This window comes from Apium graveolens, chromosome 11 (genome assembly GCF_009905375.1).
Source record: "Apium graveolens cultivar Ventura chromosome 11, ASM990537v1, whole genome shotgun sequence".
NCBI lineage: Eukaryota > Viridiplantae > Streptophyta > Magnoliopsida > Apiales > Apiaceae > Apium > Apium graveolens.
The window spans coordinates 163274445-163286288 of record NC_133657.1 but is presented as its reverse complement, the minus strand read 5'-3'; the positions used below and the strand labels follow the sequence as shown (position 1 = coordinate 163286288).

General features: G+C 42.3%; 1 non-coding gene across 1 annotated transcript; it reads right to left on the bottom strand.

Annotated features, from left to right (window-relative positions):
• Positions 1-4621: 4621 nt before the first annotated feature.
• On the bottom strand, positions 4622-4728 carry LOC141699121 (small nucleolar RNA R71). Its single transcript, XR_012565606.1, has one exon. It is a non-coding gene; the product is annotated as a small nucleolar RNA R71 (small nucleolar RNA).
• Between the last annotated feature and the right edge of the window lie 7116 nt (positions 4729-11844).

Sequence of the window (11844 nt, the reverse complement as noted above, 5' to 3'; positions counted from 1 at the left end):
TCAAGAGAGAAGGCTCATTTCAGATTTGAACAGGGCTAATCATCACGAGGATGTGCCATTGTTCTATTTTCCTGTAATGCAAGCACCTCAGGTAAGTGAGGTAAGTTCATCTATCCCTACCACTATTCCAACCTCACTAATTTCTTTGAGTTCTAGTATGACTATGGCAACTGTGTCAATGACCAAACAGTTTCCTACCCAAGCCACCAAACCTGCAATTATTTCATAATCCAAATCTAAGAAAGCCCCCTCTGGTATCTCTCAAAAGATGCCAGTTGCAAAATCCACTAACACCAAAGAGGGGAGTGTGAAGGAGGGAAAGATAGGTGAGGGAAGGGGTGAACATAAAAGAAACCCTAGGAATAAGGATGGAGAGTTGAGTGGATCCCAGCCTAGCCACACTACAGTTTCCCAACAAATTGCAGTGCTTAAAAAGGATAAAGCTCATTTTTAACTGCATCCTCCCAAAAGGATGTAGCTATTAAATAAAGCTCTCAACCAAGAGCACAGGCCAAGAGGGTTAGGGACACAAGCTCACCCCAAACTTATGCCAGAAAGAAGAAGTCTAAAACCCTTGGGGATGCACAGGGTACACACACTGCGTAAACTTGTTGTAAAGACACAGTCACTGTACCTTCACAAATTCAGTTTGATGTGGCTCCAATAAATGTGGAGTCACAGCCAAAATCTCTAGTCATAGAAGCACCTCAAACACCAAACTTACCAACAAATTCTCTGGATGTGGATATGATAAACACATCAATTCCTGATTCCCCTTCTTTAACTTTGTTGGGGAAGCCAAAATCAAGTGTAAGTGAGCATCATGTTTTAGATGATTTGTTGGCTCACTTGCCAATTCTTTCAGGAACTGTTGTATCATCTATGCCCAAAATATCTTCAATCAGCACAGAGTCAACAATAGTTTCTTTTCCCAGTTCATTCATTTATACTCTCTCGATGGATATTGCTCATCCGTCGAGTAGTGATTGTATCCCGACGGATAAGCTTAACAGCAGTTATCCGTCGGATAGCAAAACCACTCACTCGATGGATATCACTCATCCGTCGAGTATCTCTGCACAGCTTCAAACTTCATTTATTTCAAGTGCAGAAGATTTAGTGGTTGTACAGTCACTCTTAGAATTGAGAGAGAAGAGTGTTTTGAGTGAGAGTCTGGGTTGCTCCCAGGAAAAAGGAGAGGAAATGAATGAAATCATGCAATCCATTTCTTCAGGATTGGCAAAAGAGAGTGAGTGGAGTCCCACCTTAGTAGGTGAAGGTGAGGGTGTGAGGGTGGGGAGCCAGGGTGAGACCCTGATGCAACAAAAGAGAAAAAATGAGAGAAATGCAGGTACTGGAGCTATAAGGATGGATGTCATTGCTAGTGAGTTAATAAATGTCCAGGATGCAGACAGGGAGGGACTATCTCAGTATCCTAAAGCTGTTATTGATTCCACCTCCCTTGATGCTAAGGAATTTACTCACCCTGTTCCAGCTTATCAACTTCTAGCTGAACAGGGTAATGACAATACAGAAAGGATGCTCAATCTGGTGCATACCACTCAGTCTATGCGAAGAGCCAAAGATGGCATCACAGCTTTGCCTTCTACAGCTGGTGATGTGGACTATGAGACTGGTGGTTCAGCTGATTTCTTTGGTGATGGGAGTGGGGATAGTGAAGATGAGGCAATGGACATAGGGGGAGAAGTAGGTTCAAGTTCAAGATCAGGTATGCCATCATGGGCATTTTCAAAGCACTGTGATGAGCACTACTTCAAGACAACCCTGATCCAACTAATCAATCAGACAAATACAGCTCTTCAAACCACTACTAATGCCAGCACCAAGAAGCTCCTTCAGGCACATCTAGCCTTCCTGCAACTTCAACAAATCCAAGGCTTCCAACATGCTAGGGATGTAAACACCATGAAGGGTGATATTGAGGAGATGAAGAAGGCCATTTCAGACATGATAGATTCTAAGCTTCTACAGTCTACAATGCTTGATATCAAGAGGAAGTCAAGGAAAAATTCTGATCTTGCAACCAAGGTAGATGCCTTAGATACAAGAATGTCAGCTATGGAAGCATCTTTGACAGCCATTCATCTTCATCAAGCTCAACAGACATATTTACTTCAAAAATTGGTGGCTGCTCAAACCCCGTCCTCTAATCAACTTGATGATAACAAAAAGGGGGAGAAAGGACCAAGTGAGGGGGAGAAGCTTCAAATTCAAATTAGTAAAGTAATTGTGCCTTCAATTACTATCTCAAAGCCACCAGTTACAGACAGTATAGATCTGATCAATGCAGCAGTAGCCAACATAAGAGCAGCTGATAAGGAGAAGTTGAGTTTAGTCAACTGGGAGAAGATTGATGAGGAAATAAAAAAGAAGTTTGAACTTGTCAAGGAGCCAGTTAAGTCAGCCATCCATCACTCTCAAGTTAAGCAAATTAGTGTGAATGAGATGAGCATGAACTATCTGGAAAGAGGACAACCATCCTGCATCAAATCTCCAAAGGCTGAAACAATTCTGAAACCAAGGGTAAACTTGATAAGTGGCATTTTATACCACTTAAAACATCTTAAAATGGCTTAAATTGGTGCCTTGAAATCAAGTATTTTGTGTATTTGATGCGTTTTTCTAGTGTTTATGTATTTCAGGGTATTAGTTTCATTTCGGAGGAGTAATCATCAAGAATAAGCCTTGGTATGTGTTCACCATTGCGAGAGGAAAGAAAGGGGCAGATTACGGTGAAGAAACGGAGCAAACTCAGGATTTTTCCAGTAGGGTCCTGAGCGCTCGCTCAGCTATGCTGAGCGGCCGCGCAGGGTCGGGAAAAAAGATAATTTATTTTAGGACTTCTACTTCTGTTTGGCTTCCACTTCTATGTAATCTGAGTTTTATGGGACTATTATATAAGTAGATTTAGAGACGTTTTCATGAGGTTGGATCGTGGTATTAAACAAGGAGCGAAGGAGATAAGGAAGAAGACCGTTTTAGCACACAGCAACGAAGAGGAAGAATATTTTCTTGTGATTCTTATTTTGTTGTAACGTTGGATGCTAGTTTTCTTACTTTGAACTTAATCACTCTTGTGACGTACTCTGATTTAATATAATTAGTTTAGTTATTATTTTCTTGTGTTTGTTTACATTGATTTCATATGAACCCATGATGACGATAAGTGCTATTATGGGCTAATCGTGATCATGGGGTCGCAACGGATTTACTATAGAATTCTTTAGTTAATTATTTAATACTTTAGTGTGTGATGATTGTATGATATCTAGTATTTGTTGTGCGTATTCGTCTTATGTGCGTCACGAACATATAAGATAGGGTGTTAATCTCTTGTGAAGTGATGGTGGATCTTGAGATTTAGAACTTGCCATGCTAGCATAGGTTCATGTATGATGTGCATGATTAGTGGGTAACTCTAACAGTTTTATTCGCCCTGTGTAATCAAAAGGAATAACTTGTGCTTAAATCGTTGTGTTGTCAATTTCTATAGACATATAGGAACTCAACATAATTGATGCCTATTCAACTTCTATCTTAATTGTGGATGCTTGGTAGAATGGTATGAGTACAATGAAAGTCGGCTTTTATCAGTTTCGTGTTATTCGATTAATATCATCACTGTCACAGGCTAAAGGTAATAACAATAACTATTGAAGGAAGTAATAATGAAGTTGTGATCTCATGAGTGTTTTAATATTGTTAATTGAAGTGTTATTTAAGTGATAAACTAAGTAATTAATTGTAGTTAATATTTAGTCAACAATTCTAAGTGTTAGTGTTTTAACATTGAGAAGTAATCATACATTGGTACGTGAGTTTAATTAAACAATAATTAGCCTGAGTCTCTGTGGGAACGAACTAGAAAGTATTCTATATTACTTGCGAACGGGTATACTTGCGTATATTATTAGCGCGTGTTATCGCCCTAACAAGTTTTTGGCGCCGCTGCCGGGGACTCGGCGTATTTGTTTAGTTTATGTACTTACCATCATTGGTCATTAGGACTCGGTGATTAGGACGTAGTTGTTACTTATTGTTTTTGGTTGTGTCTCAGGTACTTAAGTGAGCGTTTATGCAAACTCGTTCTCGTACTCGCAAGAGGACTTTAGATACAGATGAGGAGAGAGACGAAGTTCTTGATATTCCGGAGAAGATAGATTTTGAAGATTCGGATTCAGGAACTGAGCAGAAAGAACCAGTAATTATGGGTGATCGTATTGTTCAGGCTGATCCAGCTCTTATGGACTTTTCTCGGCCTAAAATTGATGACATTCAGTCAAGCATTCTTCATCCGGCTATTCAAGCTAACACCTTTGAAATCAAGCTGGGCACTATTCAGATGGTGCAGAATTCTGTTTCTTTTGGAGGAGCTGCGACTGAAGACCCCAACATGCACATAAGGAATTTTGTCGAGATCTGCAGCACTTTCAAGTATAATGGCGTGACTGATGAGGCTATCAAGCTGAGTCTTTTCCCATTCTCACTGAGGGATAAAGCTAAGGACTGGTTACACTCTGAACCAGCTGGGTCCATCACTACTTGGCAAGATCTTGCGCAAAAGTTTCTGGTGAAGTTTTATCTGATGGCAAAGACTGCTGCTATGAGGAGTGCTCTTACTCAGTTTACGCAGCAACCTACAGAATCTATGTGCGAAGCTTAGAAACGCTACAAGGAAATGTTGAGAAAGTGTCCACATCATGGAATGCCCGATTGGATGGTGATCACTGGTTTCTATAATGGTTTGGGGGCCTAATCTCGGCCCATGCTTGATGCAGTAGCTGGAGGCGCCTTATGGGCCAAAAGCTATACTGAGGCTTATAATCTTATCGAGACTATGGCTACAAATGAGCATCAAAACCCAACTCAGAGGATGATGCCTGGGAAGGTAGCAGGTATTCTGGAAGTCGATGCAGCCACCGGTGTTGCAGCGCAGCTCCAGGCACTGTCGATGAAGGTTGATTCTCTGGCTACATATGGAGTTAATCAAATAGCTACGGTCTGTGAGCTTTGTGCAGGTTCTTATACTACGGATCAGTATTCTCTTGTCAACGAATCTGTTCAGTATGTGAATAATTATCAGCGACAATAGCAGCCTGTGCCAGCTACTTATCATCCTAACAACAGAAATCATCCAAATTTCAGCTGGGGTAATAATCAGAATGCTATTCAGCCACCATATCAGCAAGGTGTGAGTAAACAGTTTAATCCACCTGGATTCCAGCAACCAGAGCAGTATGCTCAAAGGCAATCATATCCTCAACAGGGAAGTGTAGCTATACCTACTAGTGCTGATTTTGAGGAACTTAAGCTGTTATGCAAGAGTCAGGCGGTTTCTATCAAGAACTTGGAAAATCAAATCGGTCAAATAGCCAATGCAGTGCTCAATCGTCAACCTGGAACACTTCCTAGTGACACGGAAGTACCAGGCAGGAAGGAAGCTAAAGAGCAAGTCAAGGCTATTACCTTAAGGTCTGGGAAAGTTGTTGACGCTGAAAAGGCAAATGAAGGAGAAGCTGAAGTTAGAGATGAAGAAGCTAAGCAAAAGGAGAAAGCGGCGGAACCAAGGAAGATTACTGTTGAACACACTCTGCCTGAGGGTAATACAGGGGAGAAACAGCTCTATCCTCCACCACCTTTTCCTAAGAGATTGCAGCAACAAAAGCTGGATAAGCAGTTTGGTAAGTTTCTGGAAGTGTTCAAGATACTTCACATCAATATACCTTTCGCTGAGGCTCTGGAGCAAATGCCTAGTTATGCGAAGTTTATGAAGAGTATTCTTTCAAGGAAGGTGAAACTGGATTCCCTTGAGACCGTGGCTCTAACGGAAGAATGCAACGCTGTTCTGCAACAAAAGTTACCTCCAAAGCTTAAAGATCCAGGTAGCTTCACCATCCCTTGCACCATTGGCAAGTTGACTTTTGACAAGTGCCTTTGTGATTTGGGAGCAAGCATCAATCTGATGTCCTTGTCGATCTTCAAAAAGTTGGATTTGCCTGATCCAAAACCCACATACATGTCTCTACAATTGGCTGATCGTTCTATTACTTACCCTAGGGGCATAGTGGAGGATGTGCTAGTCAAGGTGGATAAGCTCTTCTTTCCTGCAGATTTTGTTATTCTGAATTTCGAGGAAGATAAGAAGATTCCCATAATCTTGGGAAGACCTTTCTTGGCTACTGGCCGTACCTTGATTGATGTGCAGAAAGGGGAACTTACTATGCGGGTACAAGATCAGGATGTGACCTTCAACGTGTTCAAGGCAATAAAATTCCCTACAGAAGATGAGGAGTGCTTAAAGGTGGATGTGATTGATTCTGCGGTTACTTCGGAACTCGATCGCATGCTAATGTCTGATGCATTGGAAAAGGCCTTAGTGGGGGATTTTGACAGTGATGATGAAGATAGCAGCAATTACAATATTTGAATGCTTCTCCCTGGAAGTGAAAGTTGGACATGCCATTTGAATCTCTTGGTACTTCTGACCTCAAGAATGCTGAAGGAAAGCTCAAACCATCAATAGAGGAAGCACCTACCTTGGAGCTCAAGCCATTACCTGAACACTTGAGGTATGCTTTTTTAGGTGATGCATCTACTTTGCCTGTTATTATTGCATCTGACCTTTCAGGTAGTGAGGAAGACAAGCTCTTAAGGATTTTGAGAGAATTCAAATCGGCTATTGGATGGACCATAGCAGACATCAAGGGGATTAGTCCTTCATATTGTATGCATAAGATTCTGCTAGAGGAGGGTAGTAAGCCAACTGTTGAGCAGCAGCGCAGACTTAATCCTATCATGAAGGAGGTGGTGAAGAAAGAAATTCTGAAATGGCTAGATGGAAGCATCATTTATCCTATTTCTGATAGTTCTTGGGTGAGGCCCGTACAATGTGTGCCTAAGAAAGGAGGTATCATTGTGGTAGCAAATGAGAAAAATGAGCTCATCCCCACTCGAACAGTTACAGGATGGAGAGTATGTATGGATTATCGAAAGTTAAACAAAGCCACGAGGAAGGATCACTTCCCTCTTCCATTCATTGATCAGATGCTTGACAGGTTGGCTGGTCATGAGTATTATTGTCTTCTGGATGGCTATTCAGGGTATAATCAGATTTGTATTGCACCAGAGGATCAGGAAAAGACTACCTTCACTTGTCCATTTGGCACGTTTGCTTTTCGCAGAGTTTCATTTGGGTTATGTGGCGCCCTGGGCCACTTTTCAGAGATGTATGATGGCTATATTCTCTGACATGATTGGAAATAATGTCGAGGTGTTCATGGACGACTTCTCCGTCTTTGGACATTCGTATGATGAATGTTTGAATAATCTTCGTGCCGTACTCAAAAGGTGCGTGGAAACTAATTTGGTGCTCAATTGGGAGAAATGTCATTTTATGGTGCGTGAAGGCATTATTCTTGGGCATAAGGTCTCTAGCAAGGGTCTGGAGGTGGACAAGGCCAAGGTGTGAGTCATTGAAAATCTTCCACCACCTATTTCTGTGAAAGGAATCCGTAGTTTTCTTAGTCATGCGGGTTTTTATCGGTGATTCATCAAGGACTTTTCGAAGATATCTAAGCCGTTGTGCAATTTGCTTGAGAAAGATGTGCCTTTCAAATTTGATGATGAATGTTTGGCGGCATTAGAGACTCTCAAGAAGAGTTTGATCACTGCACCAGTTATTACAGCACCAGATTGGACAGAGCCATTTGAGATGATGTGTGATGCGAGTGACTATGCGGTAGGTGCAGTTCTGGGGCATCGCAAGAATAATCTCTTTCATATGGTCTACTATGCGAGTAAGACCTTAAATGGGGCCCAAATGAACTACACCACTACGGAGAAGGAGCTCTTGGCTATAGTCTTTGGTTTTGAGAAATTTCGATCTTATCTGCTTGGGACAAAAGTGACAGTATTCACTGATCATGCGGCCATTCGCTATTTGGTTTTCAAGAAGGATTCGAAGCCGAGACTCATTCATTGGGTGCTCTTACTTCAGGAATTTGAGTTAGAGATCAAGGATCGAAAAGGTACTGAGAATCAAGTAGTTGACCATCTCTCTAGGTTGGAGAATCCCGAGTCTACTTCACAAGATAAGACATTGATCAATGAATCTTTTCCGGATGAGCAGTTGTTCGCAGTTCAGGAGGAAAAGCCATGGTTTGCCGATATTGTAAACTATCTTGTCAGCAATATAATGCCTCCTAATTTGACCTCAGCTCAAAAGAAGAAGTTTTTGCATAAGGTGAAGTGGTATATGTGGGATGAACCATATTTGTTTAGACAGGGAGCTGACCAGATCATCAGGAGATGTATCCCGTTCTGTGAGACGGAGGGGATACTACGAGACTGCCACTCCACAGTTTATGGTGGACACTATGGTGGTGAGAAGACGGCAGCTCGTATTCTGCAAGCAGGTTTTTTCTGGCCTACTTTATTTAAGGATGCTCATCAGTTTGTTTTAAGGTGTGATCGTTGCCAAAGAGTGGGAAATTTGACGAGAAAGGATGAGATGCCGTTAAATGTGATGCTTGAAGTCGAGGTCTTTGATGTTTGGGGAATCGATTTCATGGGGCCTTTTGTCTCGTCCTGCAATAATCAGTACATCTTGCTGGCAGTCGTTTATGTCTCAAAATGGGTAGAAGTCAAAGCTCTACCGACAAATGATGCAAAGGCAGTGCTGAATTTTCTTCATAAGCAAATTTTCACAAGGTTTGGAACACCTCGGGTAATCATAAGTGATGAAGGGTCGCATTTCTGCAACCGTAAGTTCACTTCTATGATGCAGCGTTATAATGTGAATCATCGAGTTGCTACTGCCTATCATCCGCAAACAAATGGTCAAGCGGAAGTATCTAACAGAGAGATCAAGCGCATTCTAGAGAAGGTTGTTTGTCCGTCAAGGAAGGATTGGTCTTTAAAGCTCGATGAAGCTGTTTGGGCTTACAGAACAGCATACAAAACTCCACTTGGTATGTCCCCGTTTCAGTTGGTGTACGGTAAGGGATGTCATTTACCTACGGAGCTTGAGCATAAGGCCTACTGGGCGTTGAAAAAGTTGAACCTGGATTTAGATGCAGCCGGTAAGAAGAGAATGCTTCAGCTTAATGAACTTGATGAATTCCGACTTCAAGCGTACGAGAATAACAAAATGTACAAGGAAAAGGTGAAGAGGTGGCATGATAGGAAGCTACATCCTAAGTTATTCGTGCCGGGGCAACAAGTTCTCTTATTCAACTCCCGTCTCCGACTTTTTCCTAGGAAGTTGAAATCAAGGTGGTTTAGACCTTTTATTATCAAAACTGTGTTTCCACATAGAGCGGTAGAAATTTTTGAGAATGATCCGGACCAAGCGTTCAAGGTTAATGGTCAGCGTTTGAAGCACTACTATGGGGACATGGCAAACCGAGAAGTGGTTAGTGCCATTTTATTGACTACTTGAGAAAGGTACGCAACGTCAAGCTAATGACGAAAAAGAAGCGCTGCGTGGGAGGCAACCCATGATTTGTTGTTACAGGAACCCTTAGATTTTAATAACCTATCCAAAAACACAAAAAATTCAGAAAAACGGGACTGAAAAAAATATTTTTCCAGTGACCCCCTGAGCGCCCGCTCAGCTCTGCTGAGCGACCGCTCAGGGGTCAACTGTCAGAATTTTTTTTAAGTTCAGAAAAAAAACCAAAAAAAAATCAGAAAATTAAAAAACCCAAACACAGCCCATAAACCCACGACTTCTTTTCCTAATACCCCATGATTTCATCCCTCAACCCCACTCTTTATCTAATTTTAACCTAATCCACACCCTATATATACATACAACTATCCTACACATCCCCCACAAACTTTCTACACTCAAACTCTCTCCCAAACACAAAAACTCAGTTTTTAAACACTATTATTCAAGATTCAATGGCACCCAAGAGAGCACGAACTATTGATAGCAGCAGCACAGTCCCTACTGCTGATTCATCGAGGGGTACTGCTGCAAGGCCTCGGTTGAATGACAGAGCTGCGGAGGAGGAGTACACTAGGCTTTTGGGGAAGCCGATTCTGAAGGAGAGAGGGTTTTTACCGTCGGGGAGGGATGGTGAGTTGCTACCTATGATTGCAGAGAAGGGGTGGATAGCTTTTTGTGAGTCGCCCGAAGCAGTGCCGATGAGCGTGGTTCGCGAGTTCTATGCGAAGGCGAAGGCCGAGAAGAATGGGTTTTCTGTGGTCCGAGGGCTGACGGTTGATTATCACCCAGCGGCGATTCGCCGTGTGATTGGGCAGCGAGAGAGGAAGCCCGAGGAGGAGAACTGGAATGAGAAGACTGTTAAGGATTTTGACTTGGACTTGATTTGTGCTACTCTCTGTAGGTCGGGCACAGTTTGGACCTTCAAAACCGGCACTAATGAGTATCGTCACTTCCTGGCGATCGCTATGAACAGGTATGCCCGTGCATGGAATGCGTTTATTTGTGCTAATATTCTACCTTCTTCACATGCACATGAGGTCACAGTTGAGAGAGCACAGTTGTTGTGGGGAATTCTTAATGAGGAGTACTTTGTGGACCTTGGTGAGTTTATCTACCAAGGAATTCTGAAGTTTTTGAGGGCAGCTAAGCACATGAACATCCCTTATGCATCCACGGTCACAAAGCTTTGCCGAGCAGTGGGAGTGAACTGGCCGTCTCATGAGTAGTTACAGTTGCCGGCCGCTCCGATTGATTCTGGGACTCTAAATGGGATGCAGGAGTGGACCGGTGGTGAGCCCGAGGAGCATGGACTGGGTTATCGTCTTCCGGGAGGGCGTCCAGCATGAGGTGCTACTATGGCGAGGCCTAGGCGTGATGAGGCTGGTTCTTCGAGAGCTCAGGAGGGTGCTGGGATGGCTGATGCCCAGTATAGGAGGCTTTCACGGCGGATGGATGCCATGTACGAGACACAGAGCAGGTTTGCTCAGGAGCTCACCCTTGCATTAGGGACTGCTTTTCGGGGCCTTGGAGCTGATATCTAGTGGCCAGTTTTTGGTGAGGACTCTGCATACCCGCCGCCTGATACTCCACCCACTGAGGGTGATGATGATGATGACTCCGAGTAGGTATACCCTGTGTTCCTTTCTACTACCTTCACTGGGGACAGTGAAGATTTTAAGTTTAGGGGTGGTAGTTAAGGAATATTTTGTGTGTGTTATATAGCTGCATATTCATGATAGTTAGTTCATATAGTTGCATAATTTTTGCCATATAGTTTTTTTTATATAGCTTTATTTGTTTGTCATATCATATAGCTCATGCATATACCATGATCCCTTTTGCGATGATTTATCGACTGATTTGTGATATTGATGCGAGTGTAGTGATAACATTAAAGTGATATTGAGTCGTGTAGGTTGATATGCATGCTAGAAGCACTTGTATTTTCACTAAGTCTTAGAGAATGCTTAAGGGCTAGATTGTTGTTATGATCTGATTGTTTTCGAGGATAATCTATTTATTATGCTTAGAATTTGATAATAGGTTCTTAGTGGTAAAGGCATGAAAAAGAAAAAAAAATGGAGTAAAAATGGAATTTGTTGCTAGTTGTGGCTAGGCGTCAAATGGCTAGTAGCCGGCTCGCATGTTATGCGAGTAGTCTAGGGTTGAGCAAGATGGAGCGAAACGCTCAGAAATTTTGAAAAAAAAAAGGAAAAAAAAAAGAAAAAAAAAAGAGAAAAAAAAAATTTGTTGTGTTTATGCATAACTGATCATGAGTGGGCTCTTTGGTATTCGAGTTATTAAGTTCTTAGGGGACTTTGTGTCTAGTGACCTAAGGCTTTTGGAGTCTGGGATCCGCTAACCTAACG